The sequence below is a fragment of the Aptenodytes patagonicus genome, chromosome 4 (genome assembly GCF_965638725.1).
Source record: "Aptenodytes patagonicus chromosome 4, bAptPat1.pri.cur, whole genome shotgun sequence".
In the NCBI taxonomy this organism is placed as follows: domain Eukaryota; kingdom Metazoa; phylum Chordata; class Aves; order Sphenisciformes; family Spheniscidae; genus Aptenodytes; species Aptenodytes patagonicus.
In genome coordinates, this window is record NC_134952.1 from 24,575,161 (window position 1) to 24,593,481 (window position 18,321).

An 18,321-nucleotide genomic window follows, 5' to 3' on the forward strand; every position below is an offset into this window, starting at 1 on the left:
GTCATTTTCTACCCTTACAAATGAGGAGGGGGGGGGAATAGGAGAAGAATTAATTTAATTAACAGCTAATGCATTACCTCGCTGTCTGAAAAGACAGATTAGGAAGCAGCAACCAACAGTACGACCATATGACCTTTCCTATTCATGTTTTCAGAAAATGATCAAGACCAATACAGGACTTCCTCAACGCTACTTTTTTTATATTGTTCTGCACTATTTAAAAATCAAACAAATAAAGCTCCACTATTTCCAGTTGAAGATTACTTTATCTACAGTAAATTAATAATTCAAGATTTCTTGAAACTAAGTTCATCTTTTTCACCTATTTTGTCTCCTATTAGCTATTTTAACATATACCTTCTAGTTATTCTATAAATCCTCTCAATACTTACAAAATAGCCATCAATGTCCATAGCTAAAAATTTAGTTTATGTAGTCTTATAAAGAAATATCATGTTATTTTTAACATTGGTACTTGACTAATTCTTTTACCCACTGGAACTGCATTACTTTCTGTATTTAATTTCATTTATCCAATTACTTCTTCCCACTGGCATAAACTAAATTTTGTAGATAGTCTGTAGGATGGATCCATTCCTTGTGTTGTGGCTGAACGCTCTCAGAATTCTCCATCACTCTGCATGTGCTGACTGAAAATACAAAGAATCTTGTCAGGAGGAAAATTCTGGTGTGGGTTTTAGAGATGAGATGAGATGAGATGAGAGTGGTGAAGTGTACAGGAAATAGAGCAGTACCCACACATCTGTTCTTAGTATTCCCTGTTTTAATACAGAGGAACTACATCAATGGTATCATGCTTTTAGTAGTCACTTTCTTGATGCAAATATGGTGTAGAATAAGCCATGACTTAAAACAGGGCTTTCAGAAATGTAAATTCTCAGATACAAATTCTTCCAGAGCTACTCATCTGACTTCATTATCCTAAAGAACCTGTACTTCATAAGGAATAGGAAGGTTTTTAATATGCTTAAGAGATTTAGGGAACCTAACTTATAATACAAAAAAAACCCTCATATAAGAATCTTAACTGGCACAATCTCTTAATTGAGAACTTCATTGAGACTCTTTCTTTGTCTCTCTGCAAGTTTGATTAGTTTGATAAAAAACATATATCTGTTGTAATCCAAAACAATCTCGTTGTCTATCCAAAATTAAACACCACCCCTTTTAGGAAAAAATGGTTTTGTTTGTCTGAGAGACAAACTCTCAATGTTCATCTGAAAAAACAAATTAAAAATAATTTAAATTAGAAGAAATATGGTGTAAACAGTCTTCATTTATTGCCAAATGTACACTCTTTAGACTAAATTAAACCTCTTTGACCTGAAAATCTTAATTCAATAATAACTGGAAAAGAAAAATAAAAAGGAATACCTTTTTGTGCTGTAAACTCTTCATGCCAATTTATGTTATGTTATTGAAGACACATGGGATTCATGAAAGGAATTTTCCAAAATGTGGGGTTTGTTAGAGAGAAAGATAGACAACGGTAGCACAATAAATTAACCCTCCAGCTAGATACAACTCCATTAATTGCAGACACTCTTACATTAAACTGTTTCCAACCCCCTGCTGATGAAACCTCTCAAAATAATTTCACCCTTTGACAGCTTAAATTATAATCTTCCCGCTCTATAAAAGCGGTTGACACATTTGTACCAGGTATTTAAATGACATGAAAAAAAATGAAAAAATGGTGCTGTTTCACATGCATCTGAAATGTTCCTGAAATTTAATTAATTTTCTTTTTTTTCCTTTTCTTTTTGCAAACAGACTCTTTTGGTTTTACCTATATACTTATTTATATAAATGTTTGTTTATCTGGAGTACATGGTGACAGCTGCAGGTAAAGCTAGTTAAAAATTTCAGACATAAACCCCTTATAATTTCAGTTATATGTTTCTTATAATGTTTCTCAAACTTTTTGTTTGAGGCAGAAAATTCTCACATTTACCTTTTGGTTAAAGAAGATCTTTTTAAATGCTAAAAATTAATCTGGTTGTGTTTGGTAACTACACTAGTTTAAAACACAAAAATAATAAAAATACATTTACCTGAACAGATGGATATGTTGAGTAGATAAACAAATGTCAGGAGAGGTACATATTATCTTTGAATTTTACCCAGGATGTTATTCACTAATCTTGAATGTAATTTTTTTTCATATAACTCTGAGGAATACAGAGACATCAGGGAAAATTTAGCCTGTTGTTAGTCAAAAATTCTGTGACCCCCCAAAAAAAATTACTACAAAGAATTTTTTTAAATTCACTGTCAACTTTTTAGAAGTGATTAAAAATAAAATTTAATAGAAAATGAGCAAATTGTTCCATTCTTTTGAATAAGAATATTTAAAATAGAAGCTCGACAGTGTATTTGTGATATTATTACAGAATGCATCATTAAAAATACCAAGGTAGATCTTACATTACAGCAGTGTCTCTAGTGACAATATAGTGATACTACATCACTGATGAGTCCATGGCTTTAAAATGATTTGATGTGTAAGAAAGGCCTTCAAAGAGTAACAAATTTATGCAGTCAATTTCACGTAGGAGAGGCCACAATTAATAAGTCACACATTCTGTGTAGTATGCCTAATGAGACCATTAACAATTTGGAAGTGTGTAACCAGTGAGTGAGAGCAGGTTTCTCCAATGTTGTCTTTCAAGTCCCTTGGGCATCAGTCACATGTGCCAGACATTGAAACTGATGAACCTTTTGCTCCTCTAACACCTGCACAAAGTAATAGCTTAAGATGCCATGTGAAAAACAGGATTTCATCTGCCAAAGATGATCTAAGTTGAGATATTAATTATTCCTTTGGGAACTGGGTACAGTAAAATGCACTCTTTAAATGCTAACATGAATACATCAACATGAATTTTTCAGATGCAAAGCTAGCAGAATCCACTGAGCTTGTATAAGCAACCATCAAGCTATGGGAAAAGCTGCTACACTTCAAGATAGAATTTTAGGTCTTTGGCTATATTTTAAATTCATAAAACTGCATGGTAATTGTTAAATCAGCAGTTGATTTCACTTGTAAAAAATGCACAGCACTGTGATTTCTCATTTGAAGACGTTTATTTGCTTTCATCATCAGTTACCTATGAATAATTTCTCTTAAAAAATAATAAGATCATATACCATTTCTACAATTTTTGCCTGAAAACAAGTGTGATAGTAAATCTGAATTCTTCAATTTGGCAAAAGTCTTGCTAAAGGTTAGAGGTTTATTTTATAACAACACTACTGACTGCCAGTTTAAATTTTAGCTTTATTTTAGAGCTTAAATTTTAGAGCTAAAAACATAGCTCTATTATATTTTAATAGAATCATACAAATTAAGTCCAAAATAAAATTACAACAAACTCCTAAACATGAGAAGGTGATCCTTCTTTTAATCTATGTAATTCAAGGTGGGTTTTATGGTATATTAATGTTCTTAGACAACTTTTTCCAATATGGAATAAAGATATCTGACCTAAAAAATAACCTGAGAGTTGCAGACATTCAGACACAATTATTGTCTTAGCAATTTCACGTGAGAAAATTGACTGAAAGAAGAGAGCTCAAAGGCAATCCACATATATCCACATTCACTCTCAACTAGTTATACTCAGCACTAATAAATTTAAAAGTCATCTTTGCATTCCTCCCCTCCCTTTGGGGGGGGGGGGGGGGGGGATCAGCAATCTGTTTCAGCTCAAATCCTAAATTTCAAACCCATCTATAGTGTGTCTTGGACATCCAGAGACTGCTAAGGCAAGAATTTTCACAAAATTCAGGATTTGTTTGCATTTCCTGCTCTCTTGTCTAGAGCATTGTGAAAGAATGAAAGGAAAAGGAAATAAATGTTATTCAAACTGTTTAACTCATCCCCTCTCACTGATCAATATAAGGCAAAAGAAACTTAAGGCAGAGAGAAAACCTTAGCATAATCAACTGATCATGAAAAAAAAAAGGTTAAACATAGGAGCTTTATAGGGAAAAAAAAACAAGCAAACAAAAAAACTTAGAATCATTAAGTTGTTTTTCATGTGGTTTTGTATCTTGTGATTAGATTTCTTACAGTTTTAATTCTGATTGAAGCTTTTCCTTGTGTTTGGAAGACTTAAAATATCTTCCCAGGTTTTTTCTGGTGTCTGAGTTCCTTCTGAGCTGTGTTTTCCTAAAGGCATCATGAACTTACTTTTTCTTCACTCAGATATTTATTTCGATGACACTTTTTGCAATGTCTTTTTTTTTTAAGCTTAGACATCCATATCAAATTTTGCAAAAATGTATTAGGGTCAGAAACCACTGGCAATATGGCTTATAAGGCCTATTTTCTTAGGAGACGAGCTAAAAAACCAAGATTGTGCCCAGGAAAAATGGAAAAGTACAACATAGGGAAATAAAATAACCATTGAGGAGGCTAGTGATTTGCTAAGTGCAACAAAACCAGGAAAAATAAAAACATTAAATGGAGTGGTAAAAGTTGCAAGTTTAAGAGATTTATTTTTTTAAATCCTTTAAAACTGCTTGCTAAAATGGATCAAGCTGGCAACTAGGAAGTTGTCCAAGTTCACGGAGAGAAGTGTTACCTGCAGTCTCTGTTGGCAGTCAAAGACACAGTTTAGAGCTAAGAAACTATATGTCTGTGGTTTATCTAGTACAATCGTCTCCTTCTGAGATGAAGTAAACTGATCTGAGAAATATGCAGTCATGTGATATTAAAATCCTCCACAGGAAATAATTAAACAAGACAGGACATGATAAAATATTTTAAAATACTTAACCTAGTGAACAGATTGGTTTCACCTCTGCCTCATACTTGGCATTTTAGAATGCTTTGATAATATGTATTCTAAAAATGTAGAATAAAGCAGAAAAGTGAACATTTATTATACTCTGAAGAAGACATAAACCTACAAATAAAATAAATGTTAGTAAGCTCTTTACTGAAAAGAAAGCTTCAGTACTGATGTAAATTAATATTGCAAATGCCAGGGAAAAGTTTGTGAAAAGATTTCTACAGAGGTCATGGAACTTCAGTATAAACTACTATGAAGAAGAATCTCTATAACAAATTATACGACTTTTAAGAATTTTCTTAAGAACATGAAACAGTGCTTTGAAAATACCTGAACACTGTGTCCATCTTATTTAAATGTATGTTTGGAGAGTGCAAACACCCTGACTACTTTAAGTACATTAATGCCATGGTGAGGATGTGTGTATTTAGTTTATACTGAGAGATGATTTTCAGTACTGTAAAGCTATGACAGAGACAAGTGAAAAACTTAGTATTATAATGTGTGAAATCAAAGGCAACAATACAAATTGAAAATGAACTGCCCATTCTCAGAAGAAAATACCATATACCAAAGGAAATTAGAATTAATTAGAGTGAACAATGGTATAGGCACAATTTAAACTAATGAATGATCATCTTTATTCTCAACAGAGATAGACTAACAATGTGATTTTAATTGAGTCACAAAAATTATCTGTGATGCAATAATCAGATAGGATCATAGATAATAATCTAAGCTGCAAAATAATTGATTCTTAGGAGTATGGAGAGCTTCATAGGGTAGTGTATAACTTGGAGACTCATCTTAACATCATCAAATGGCAGAGCATAGTCTAGAAGATATACATAATGCCTGATTCAAGTCTCCATTCTAAGTATTCTGTTAAAGCTCTTCTGTGCTTGTTCCGAGCTGTGACCATTCTGAGTAGCAGTCTTCCTTGTGTATTATACCAGCTATGCTAATGAGAATAAACTGTTAGCTAGAAAGAGTTGTCCAAATGTTCCTAAAGTGTAGGCTGTTGAAAACATATTCAAGCAGATCAGCTGAGTGCTTTCATTCTACAGTGTCCCTACTCAAAAGCACATTGTAACCGTGATGATCTACATTTTCACAGAAATATTTCCACATTGCTCTTTTCATTTCTGAAGTATATTGCATTTCATAAACAAAACAACAGGTGCACCAAATACTCAAAGTACTCAGAATTTTAATTCAATAAAAGCATTGTTTCTGAAAAAGATAGTGAACATATTAATATTGTGCTATAAGTTTTCAAAAGTTAAAACAATGAAAGCTTCATAAAGCACTTCTGAAGTTTAAGTTACTGTTGAGTTTAGTGAACACTGCCAAATATGTAGACAGTAAAGGGTCTATTGTGCATTCATTGTTAGGGAAATATTATTATTACACATAACTGAAGTCAACCATCCCAGAATCACATGAAATTACAGTATACAAAATAGAATACTATATGCTGTAATTTTTATTTTTTTTTTTTGGCAGGGAAGGAGAGAAAGAAGATATAATGTTCAGCCACTAGTGCAATGAACTGTATTGTGATTCGTCGTATATCTGAAGCTATGGTCTACAAGAATACATAAAAGTAACTGTCAGGATGGGGACCAACACAGAACAGCGTCATGACAGCCATTTGCTCACACTTAAGGAAATGGAATGGATGAAAGGGCACTCATACAGGAAAAGATAATCTCTCACAGGAGTTTATTGAGCACCTGGACTATCACATCAGCTTTTTGACATAATGGTTATCGACATATTCACGCCGACATGCATGCATATACATTTTTATAGACACATATGCAACCTTAGGACAAAAAAGAAAAAAAAATTAAAATTTTCATTAATATCAAATCATAAAAATCTGCACACTTAAATTTGGTGTTTCTGATATCAATATGTAGGCAATCTCAGCCTTATATGGTATTGCTGATATGGTTACCTAGCTGTAAATAGCCTTGCTCTTGACTGGTTGGATGTAGCTTACCTCAGTCAATTAGTAGACATGGTGATCCTACTTTAGCCTTGACTCTTCCACATACCTCTAATTGAGTACAAGACATGCCAGGAACTCAAAATGAAGCAGGCTATTATGTAAGAGTTTTTGCAGTTTATTCTTGACGTTTTAAAACTGTAACAGCAAAAGATCTCATTCTAACAGGAAAACTTCTGAGACAGAAGAAGTCTCCTTAGTGCCATGGTGTAATAAGTGACACACAAACAACAAAACAAAGTTTGAAAACAGGTTTTCATATACTGGTTTTGTTCTTGCAGGAAAAGTGAATTACAAATAGCAGCACAAGCTGAGAGAGAGAAGGCAGGGACAATGGAGGGGATCAGAAGGGATAAAATCTTGCTTAAACCAGGAGAGGTATATGCAAAACTTATATTAAACTCAAAAAAGCTCAAGGATGCAAAATCTGCATCTCTTTTCCAAAAACAGATCTAACATTTCCACCTTCACTTAGGATCCTTTGCTGATTTGGCTTTTGATATGGCCTGATAGTATTTCTGTTTGTTTAATGTTGTTTTTTTCTTTGGCTTCTTTGGAAGCGGTGATAGTTGGGGGAGAGGAACATTGGATTCAAGCTTGTTTTAAAAACATAATAAGATATAAGTAAAACTGTAGTAACATAACATTAAGACTTTAAATTCATCAAAATCATTGTGCTGAATGACAGAAATTTAATTTTTAAAAAAGCATTATGATACATGTTATTACATTAAGTGATCATACTAGAGTCCACAAAGGTTTTGAAGTTCTGTGTGTTAAGATTACACAAAGAACCTTAAGCTTGGCATAATGCTGGATTTGGTAACTTTATTAGTACAATTTTGTGTAATATGTGATACATACACAGTTTAGTACTGACACCAAATTTTTTAATTTATTAAATAATTTTGAAAAATGTAAGATACAATTCTTAAAGTGTGTCAAATATAAAAACATTTCCTTTCTTCAAAGAGGAAAATCAAAAGGCAAGTTAGAATAAACTCTGACACTCAGAAAATTTAGTAACCTGTTTGGATTCAAAATTTGCTTCCTTATACACTATGTTTTTTCAAATGTTGGCTGACAGTAACATGGTCATGTATTTCATAAAATTAGACATAACAAAATGTCAGTTAAATTTAAGAAACTATGTGAAAAATTATAATCTAAACAAACATTCTGTGATAAATGCCTTTAATTTTCTGTCTTGTTTTTATCCACTATTTCTGAGTGACAAACTCATAAACTATCTCCTAGAGACGAACTCATAAACAGTTAAATGAATTACACTGCTGCATAGGACACTCAAGGAAAAAGAAGAAAAGAAAGGGGGGGGGGGGGGGGAAGAGAAGAAAGGAGGGGCAGAAGAAAAGAAAAAAACACCACCCAAGGAATGTCAACAGATTTCATATTTTAAAATGAAAGAATGTCTTAATTTCAAAAGGGCTTTTTTTGCAGACAATCAACAGAACTCACAGAAAAAAGGGAGCTGTGAAAAGTCTGCCTAATGTCCATGAAACCAGAGTCCAGAAATAGATATTGATACAATTCAGTTCACCAAAACATGTCTGAAGCTCTAACAAGCTTTGTACCAAAAAGAAGGCCATTAATACCTCACAAACCCATATAAATATTCCTGTACAAAGGCATTAAATTTTTTAAGAGGAAACTGGAACACGCAAAAGATATTTGTTTGTTCTGAATGGATATTTGTCCTATTAAAACAGAAATCTGTTCTTTAGTCTTTATCAGTAGAATAAATATTTCTAATATCTCTATATAATCTTGTAACTTCTATGTATTGTTTATGTTTTGATACAACATAAAAGTACCCAGAGGGATATTTATGGAGCTCTTTATATTCTTTATACAAGTAGAGGGGAAGAATGTGATCAACTAGGCTTCACCCAAACAAAACAAGAATTGAACTTGGGCTTCCTATATTTTGGAACTGCCTCCTCACCATTAGCTGGTGACATTTCACATTCCTTATTGGAATTTCACACTTTGAATCTACAGTTAAATAAACTGTCTTCAAAGAAAGTGTCTTCTTAATAACGTTACAATGCAAAAGAAGACTGAAGTTTCATAGAGCATTTCTAGCTTCATCTTTTTACATGTGGATGGCTATTCTGCGGTGAACTGACATTTTTTTGCTTTACAGAGCCTTTATATTAATGGACAGTCTGAAAAATCCAGCACCAAGTAAGACACAAGGTCTTACATGGCAACAGACTTTATAGAGAGCGTTTACTCTAGTTTCCAGTCAGCGCAAGTTCCAAGTTTAAAAGTATGCAGATGTTACAGTTTTTAGTACTTATGTATTTAGTACTCATGTACCTTCCTGAATAGTGGATTTTGTAGACCCAAGTTAAGCACATAGAACTTAAGAAATTAAAAAATTGTCTAAGCAATTTGTGGGTCCCATTTCAGTTAGATTTTGAGTAGATATATGTATCTACAGTATGAGTTAGATACTGTTGCAGGGAAAAAATGCTTAGTTCATGTAGTTTAAACCAAATCAGGATTCAAGCAGTTTATTGACTTTTTAATGACATGTAATTAACTGACAGTCTATGAACTATAAGTTTGGGATCAATATCTGCATACAAGAGGTAAACGACAATAATAGGTGCTTATGAATTGTTAATAAACACCTACAATCTTCTAAACAGCCTTCTATAACTAATTGCCTAGAAGTTCTAATCAGACACAGAGTTACGTGAGCACAGACATGCTCTCGGAGGATGTCTGTGCCTTTAAAAAGAAAGGACTCCATGACTTTAAAAAGAAAGAAGTTCAGTTTCCAGAAGCAGATATAAGCTGGGTAGAACATTTGATTCTTGGAATATCTTACAAACATGTTTTACAATTTAAGAGTTAGATGTCAGCTGAATAAGAATTTTCAAATATATAAATGATTGAGTTCATAAGGTTCTTAAGCCCTTAATTATGACAGAGACCTTGCTCTGAGTAACGGACACGTCAGTATCCTTCAGCTGTGAATGTAGGTGAGCAACTGTAATATGAACGTCAATTGTTAGTATTCTTTCTTCTTTCCATGAGAATAATCTCCTGTTTAGAGTTCAAATTCAGCCACAAAAAAAATGTCAGTACTGGAATTATTTGGGGAGTGATTCAGTTGCCAAACCCAAGCATGAGGAAACATTTTAGATGTCTTATTGTATCTGAAATATCTGCATGGGGCTTGCAGGTATGACCTGTCTGTTGGAGATACACACCCTTCTTCAGCAGCAGTTGGAGGTCAGGAGACACCTAAAATGGCACTATACACTTATCTTACTATAGCTGCGTTACATCTATTCTTTTTTTTTAAGTCCATGTTGCCTAATTAAATAACCAAATTACATTAAATTACTTTGACTAGGGCCAGAAACCCACAGTTTCATAAAAATTGGTATTCAGGGAGTAGGGGGTTGTATTCTCACTGCTAACCCTTGGACAGCACTCTCTTAGGAGTCAACCATGTAAATGCACACCTTTGTTCCTTTGGGATTCTTTTCAAGGGAGATAAATCATTAATTCATGGTCAAAATTGTCCAATGTTTCAAATAAAAGAAAAATAAAAGTAATTTAAGTTTGCTTACCTAATCAGAAAATGAACTATTATTACAATTTTCTTTAATCCCTAAACTTGCCAAAACTATAGCTTTTACCAAAAATCATGCATAATTTTTTCCTCCTATTTAAAGTGTCTTCCTGTATGAATAATGACCCCCAAAATTACCAAATTAAGTTTGGAGAGATTTAAGTAAATTATTTTACTTGTGTAAGAGTATAATTGAACGGCTGTTTACTGAATGATCATGAAGAAAAGAACAGAAAATTTGCCTTCTAAATGGGGCTTTCTCTGTTTTTCTTCTATCATGCCAAAATTTTACAACTGTTACAATTTTTATCTCTATGAGTCCTAACGATGTGCCCCATTGCAAAAGATATACCAAAATAAAACTGTTTGCTTCATTGACTCTATGAAAATGAAAATTTTGGCTGATGTTTAGTTTCTTTTGTGAAAAAGAACCCATTACAGAATTCCTGTATTATCTCTAAGTGATTTTTTTTTAAGCCCCCCCACCCCCTGCCTCATTTTGTTTCACTTTCAGGGATCATATACCACTACAAGTATTCCCATTTGTTATATTATATTATGACTAAATCTGCTGTTTGCTATTGATTTTATTCATAGCTGCTGCATGCAACAGCAACCCTACTTCAAAAAGAATATACATTTTTAATGGGATTCAAAAAAAATCATGTATCCAATGTTTAAATCTATTTCGAGATACTTTTGCTCATCTTTTAATATTTAAAGGTCAAGCAAGAAATATAATTCAGTACAGCCTGTATATAGAGAGAATACTTTCCATTTCTGCACAGTCTCAGAAAAAGAAAAAGTAATTAAATTACAGTGAGAAAAGTCAATAGAAAATATTGAAGAGCCTGAAGAGACATAACTTCAAAGAATAACAAGCATCTCAAAAGAGAAGAAATGGGCTTAATAAAGAATTCCTAAGAATGAGTTATTAGGAGGAATATTCAATCCTTTTTAGCTATAGGAAGTACTATAACAAAACAACAGAAAACAAAACCAGAATCAGATGCATAAAAACAAATTCTTGTTTTAGAGTTTCTGTTCTATGAGAGTTTACTAATATTGAAGGCCCTTTAAACATACATTACTGCTTACTCCTGTCAGCTGTTAAGGAAAGCAAATACTCTCTGAATTTATTTTTAATCATTTATCACAGCAATGAAGAGCATAAATTCAGAGTTTAGTCTGAGCCTCACAAGAAACAGAGTTTGGGTTTGGGTTTTTTTTTTCCTAAATATGATTAAAAATATGTACTAAGTAAGTCATGAACTTTCATCCTGTGGTAATTTTTCCTTAGATCATATATATTGCCTAAAGAGGGTGTTCCTACTGTTTACACAACTTTGGTGATGAGATTATTAAGACACTGTATAGTGCAAGGATGGTAATGCTGATAGGTCACAGATTGCCCAAAAGCCTTTACAAATTTCTTTGCCTTAGGTTCACACATGTACCCACTATTTTCTAATACTCATTGTTTACTATAAAGCACTTCTGCTGCTTTCAAGTGGCAATCCTGTTGAAACATACCCTGTGGAGAATGTGCTGAGAAATCAGGGCTGCGGTACTCGCATATTATATCTATAGAACTGTTACATGACAAATGCCTTCCAATTTACCAATTACTAGAAATTACCCTTTACTTGAACCAAGATAAGGTAAAATGCATGTTAAAATGTTAACTCACTACTGGTGAAACAAACAATATTGTTGGAAGTGTTTATGAAAGAAATGTGTAGAATGAAAGGAAATCATGCATGGTTTTTTTGCCAAATCTTCTATCAAGCCAAATCTCCTTCCCAATAATCTGATTACTTGCTATTTGCTATTGATTTTATTCATAGCTGCTGCATGCAACAGCAACCCTACTTCAAAAAGAATATACATTTTTAATGGGATTCAAAAAAAATCATGTATCCAATGTTTAAATCTAGGCTTTTCTTACTCACTTTATCAGACACTCTGTCTTTGTGCAGATCCTGGTTTAGATTGCACTATTCAAAGGTAACACACAATCTTATAATGTTTCTTTCAGGGATGATCCAGATATTCTTTTGTAATCCAAGTATTCTCATCCTCCCTCCCAAAAAAGGTTTATTTACAGTTTTCATTGAGCCAACAGAAAGGATCTGGGTTTTTCTGGAGGAGGGATGAAAAATTACCAAAGAAGAACACAGCAATGAAATTTAGGAATCAATTTTTGACTTAATTCTCATAAGTTTCCTGAATACAAGTTATACTGTAATTGTTGTCAGCTGAGTAATTTTGTTTTGCTTTTTTGATCTTATGGATACTAACATTGATGTTAACATACTTTAATGAAGTTACCCTCTGATGACAAAACTTCCTAAGTAGGTCTAATTATCAACTGTATTTACTTGAACCTCAAATTTATTGATTTAATTTTAACTTTGACCTCAATTTGATTACTGCACTGATCCACCAGTAATCTGTGTAGTGAAAGGTTGTAAATTGCTTTAAGAATGTACCTGCTTAAGGGAATATTTACTTGCTTATAATTTATAATTATATCTATAAGTACTACTTACTTTGTCATATTGCAATATGGGTCATTATTTCTGACAGAGCAGATAATTTGGAAGTACTTATCAGTACTTAAGACATAGGTTTTTCATAAAACAAATTGCTTTAAATTCCTTATAAATTACTTTGGACAACAATTGTCAGCAGTAAGCAATATGTACTTACTTTCATTATAATATTTTTTTCAAGCTACTGAAATGTCACTATTTTTTGAGCTGTAAATTCATAACATATTGCTTGTCCAAGTCATCCACATAGCTCATTTGCTAAAATGAGTTGTAAAGAATTATGATTAAAATTACTTTCTTGACATTATAAAGACTTTTTTTCTTTTAAAGGCATTAATCTACCTGTACTTCAGAAAAATATGACTAGCAACATCAGTGAAGGAAGGTCATAGCATCACCTATTCCTACAACAGCCCAAAGATGGGGAAAACATGTCCTTATTTCATTCAGTGCTACAGATAAACTTACTGAATATTTTGAATGTATTCACTCTTTCCATCCTTTTACTCAAGAAAACAGCAAAAATAATTTACAAGGCACTTGTAAATTTGTCAAGTCTCCAACTGTCCTACCATGTGGCTGCTTCTTTTTAAATTAAAATATTTTTCTCTCTTTATATGTAAATTTTTATTTCCTCACAGACAAATTATGAAGTTAAACTTTTAAATTCACAATGAGATAGGATAACTGTGTTTGTATTTGAAGGATAAATACACTTCAGTTTGTAGCATTGACTTTACAGCAGTGTTCCTAACACCGGTGTTATCACTACACTCGCTTGCACAGCATGTGACTAATAAGGAAATTTATTTTGAGACAGCAGTCCCCTCTGCATGTATCTTTTCATAGACTGATGAACTCACATGTACACACAGTAACAAACTGCAACAAACTGCAGTTTAAAATCCCAACTGAAATCCAAAACCAAACAAAGAAAAAACTCATGCATTTATTTTTAAATTAAAAAAAGGATGACAAACTTCCACTGTTCATGACACAAATGTAATACATTGTTGTAAATTTAAGGTTAATACAAATAGCTTCATTATGCAAATTATCCTAATTAATAGGAAAATATTACTTTTTGTGAAATTCTTAAAGATTTTTATTTTTGTGAGGTTATGATTTCCTCCCCTCCCAAGCAAACATTACTGAAATTTGTTCAGTAATGGCTAAGGGAAGCCTTTGGATTCTACTGAGGTCCATAAAGAAATAACCTGGATTCTTGGTTCCCAAATGCAAAAATCAAAATCTTGAATGCTACCACTTCTTAATAACAAATAAAGCAGAAAGACATATCTTGAAACAGGGTCCGGAATCTGAGACTGCTCCTTTCTGTGAAAGTTCTCCAAGTACTGATCTACAGAATAATATTCTTGTGCTTTCTCTATAGCCAAAACCCCCCTTAATTCTTGCGTGAAAAGCAGAAGGAATTCAGTAGAAGCATTTCTCCGGTGCCAGAATAACCTCTAATATACTAATTACTTCAACGCAGGTGATTTGCAGTAAAGGCCACAGAAAAAAAAAATCATATTTATTATATTTGTATTTTATTATTTTATGTGTACATTATTTATATTTATTTTGATATTTCAAAAAAGTGCAAGGAAATTTGAAACATTAATATCAATGCTTTTTTTAAAAAGAATGGTGGTCATTTTCTAAAAATATACAGTTTCTTGGAAAGTACAGAAATTTTTTACTTAAAGCCCCAAACATTGCAGTGGATCTTTTCCTTTCCTTCAGATGAGACTCTAATTTACAGAACTGAGAAGGAGGTATACACTTTTTTGCACCACTTTCTTTCTCTCTCACTTTGATGCTGCTTCCACTTTCCTTCTCAAATATGTTCACATCCTTGACAGGATAAGTGCAGCACTGCAGAAGGCCACCTCTATTGCGTCTGCTGTTACCCTATATTCAGCATTCTGCCACTGGTCACTCCTGAAATTAGTGAGTTATTAACATTCTATTTCTGCATTTTGAGAACTTTTATATGTGCTTTGCATCTCCTCTCCCCTGAAAACCTGTTAAATGACCACATGCAAACTACTATGCACAGCACTAAGAGAATTATAATGATAAATAATGCTTGTAAATGAGTATATTTCTTCAGTAATCAATGTCTGCATTCCAAAGTAGTAACATTTGGTTTTTCCTGTATAATGATTTAATGTAGTACTGCCAAAGAAGCTTCCCTGTTGAGTACCAGCCATGCAGGATTCTTCAGAGAACCTCAGTGCTAAACATTATACAGGAGATCCTAAATCATTTTTCTGCTAAAAAAGAGAAACAGATACTATGGGAAAACAACCAAGTTAAGCATTATCAAAGCTATTATTTTTAAAATTATTATTTCAAATAGGTATGAAAAAGGAATGAATATAAAATTGTAATGTGTGGAAGGAGGAATAGGCCTCACTTAGACTGTCTTATACATGCGTGCATAATTATGCACTAGACTTAGTTCACTCGAGCATAGAATAAGTTTAGATTCAATGAGCTGGAACATCGTGATTCAGGTAATGTTTGAGCAAGCAGTTTTCCTACTAGAGCACAATAATGATGTTTTTCAGTTCTGACAGAACAGTGGAAAAATTCTTACTGTAGTGTTATTTGTTCAGTTCTCCAGCTGCTAGTCCATAATTTAATTTAAAGTGTCAGATAAACTGCATTGAAGAGCGGATTCAATTGCATGATATTTATAGACATATTGTGCTGGTTTTGGCTGGGATAGAGTTAATTTTCTTCATAGTAGCTAGTATGGGGCTATGGTTTGGATTTAGGCTGGAAACAGTGTTGATACTACAGGGAGGTTTTAGTTACTACTGAGCAGTGCTTACACAGAGTCAAGGCCTTTTCTGCTTCTCACACTGCCCCACCAGCGAGCAGGCTGGGGGTGCACAAGAAGTTGGGAGGGGACACAGCTGGGATAGCTGACCCCAACTGACCAAAGGGATATTCCACACCATATGACGTCATGCTCAGCATATAAAGCTGGGGGAAGAAGAAGGAAGGGGGGGACGTTTGGAGTGATGGCGTTTGTCTTCCCAAGTAACCGTTATGCGTGATGGAGCCCTGCTTTCCTGGAGATGGCTGAACACCTGCCTGCCCATGGGAAGGAGTGAATGAATTCCTTGTTTTGCTTTCCTTGCCTGCATGGCTTTTGCTTTACCTATTAAAGTGTCTTTATCTCAATCCACGAGTTTTCTCACTTTTACCCTTCCGATTCTCTCCCCCATCCCACCGGGGGGCAGTGAGCAAGCAGCTGTGTGGTGCTTAGTTGCTGGCTGGGGTTAAACCACCACACATATGCAGACAGCTAGGGTGAGAACTACAGCAGTACTAAAAAAAAGCAGATTAAAAAGATAACTAAGTTAGTGACCATGTCATTCAAAGAAAAAGAGCAAAGATAAGGCAAAGAACAGTAGAGGAATTAGGGCAGAAATGCATGGCATGATGTAAAACCATTTTTTCTCAAATAAATTTAAGCATTTGCTTAGACTTTGGCTGCTAATACCACAAAGTGGCTTACATAGGAGTATCTCCAAACTATTACAAACCTCTGTTGAATTAAGTCCTCCACCGTGCAAACAGAAGTTTCTGCTAACATGCATCACAATGTCAAGACTGGGACTGTAATTTAGAGACTTGCACTTCTGGGAAGGCCTCAAGAAGACACAAACCAAAATAATGAAGACGCAAACCAAAATAATGAACACCAGAAGAAAATGATGACTGTATTCTGTCTCAGCAGATCCAGGTTTCTAATCAAGTTCACGTTGGACTCAGAAGTTAGAGAAATCATACTTCAGGTCTGTCTCACACTGTCCAAATAATAGTGCTGCCTGTACCTGTTCAAGCTATTTCTGCATCAATTAACTTCTTTCATTAAATTAAAACACCAAAGGGGACAACTTAGCTGATATAAAATCTAAGAACCAGAGTAGCATTTTCCCAGTGATTTATCTAGTACAATTAGAGCAAGCTGTTTGTGCTATAGCAAGCTCAAGCAAACAGCCATTACAAAAATTACAGCTCTGAAGTTTTCTTCCATTTGCCTAGCAGGCTTGCTGTTCCAAGAAAAACATAAGGAAAAGAAACCCAAGGTATTTATTGAGGGAGTCAGACAAAAAAGGGAATGCGTAAGTATGCAATGCAGTAGGAAACAGGAAGACTGAGAGGAAAACATAACAGAACTATGAATATAAAATAACTTCACAAAACAGGACTGAGAAAAGATATAATTGTAGGTAAAATGTAATGGAAATGGTATTTATAATTATGTCAGAGGTAACACACTAAGAAGAGCAGGTCATATTTTTCAAATGCCTCAAGACATTTAACAAGTCAGTTGATAACAACTGTTTTGCAATAAGGAAAAAGACTAAATGTATCTGAAATTCTATGTTGATTTGACTATCTCATCTGAAGGTTTATATTTTTAATTTTTAATATGACATCAGAAATTTTTTTATGATGAAAAAAGCTTGGTGAGGTAAATAAAATTACACAAACTTTGTCTTTTGCATGCCTACATTTTAAAAATACTGAATACTGTATCTGTTAATACAAAAAAATGCTACAAATCCATGAGATAAAAAAACAACACATCATCAGTAGGGTAAAACTAACCTGTCTCACGACGGTCTAAACCCAGCTCACGTTCCCTTATCACTACGTCTAGGCGGGATTCTGACTTAGAGGCTCCACGAGAAGCAGAGGATCCCCTGCCTTCTTGCCACCAGGTAGAAAGAGGGGACCTTAAGTGACGGGGGGGAATGGAAACAGGTCCCTGCTCGGGGTGCCAGGCAAACGCCCGCCCGGCCTCCCTCACCTTCCCGGTTGCCCTTACAGAACAGATATGGGGCCCTGGAACTTGATGGCCAGGCAAACGAGGATGTAGATGAAGGTCCATCCAGGGGGTCGCCTAGGATGAGGCAGTTAGCCCCATGCATTATGAGTGCCTCTGTTAAGAAAAAAAGGAGGGTAATTGTCATAGGCGATTCCCTTCTGAGGGGAACAGAGGGCCCAATATGCCGACCGGACCCGTCCCACAGGGAAGTCTGCTGCCTCCACGGGGCTCAGGTCAGAGACATCACTACGAAGCTCCCTGGTCTGGTACGGCCTTCTGATTACTACCCGCTGCTGGTTATACAGGCTGGCAGTGATGAGGTTGCAGAGAGAAGTCCTGCAGTGATCAAAAGGGACTTCAGGGCACTGGGGCGACTGGTTCAAGGATCGGGAGCACAGGCAGTGTTTTCCTCTATCCCTACAGTGGCAGGGGAGAATACTGAAAGGAACAGGAAAACACACCTGATC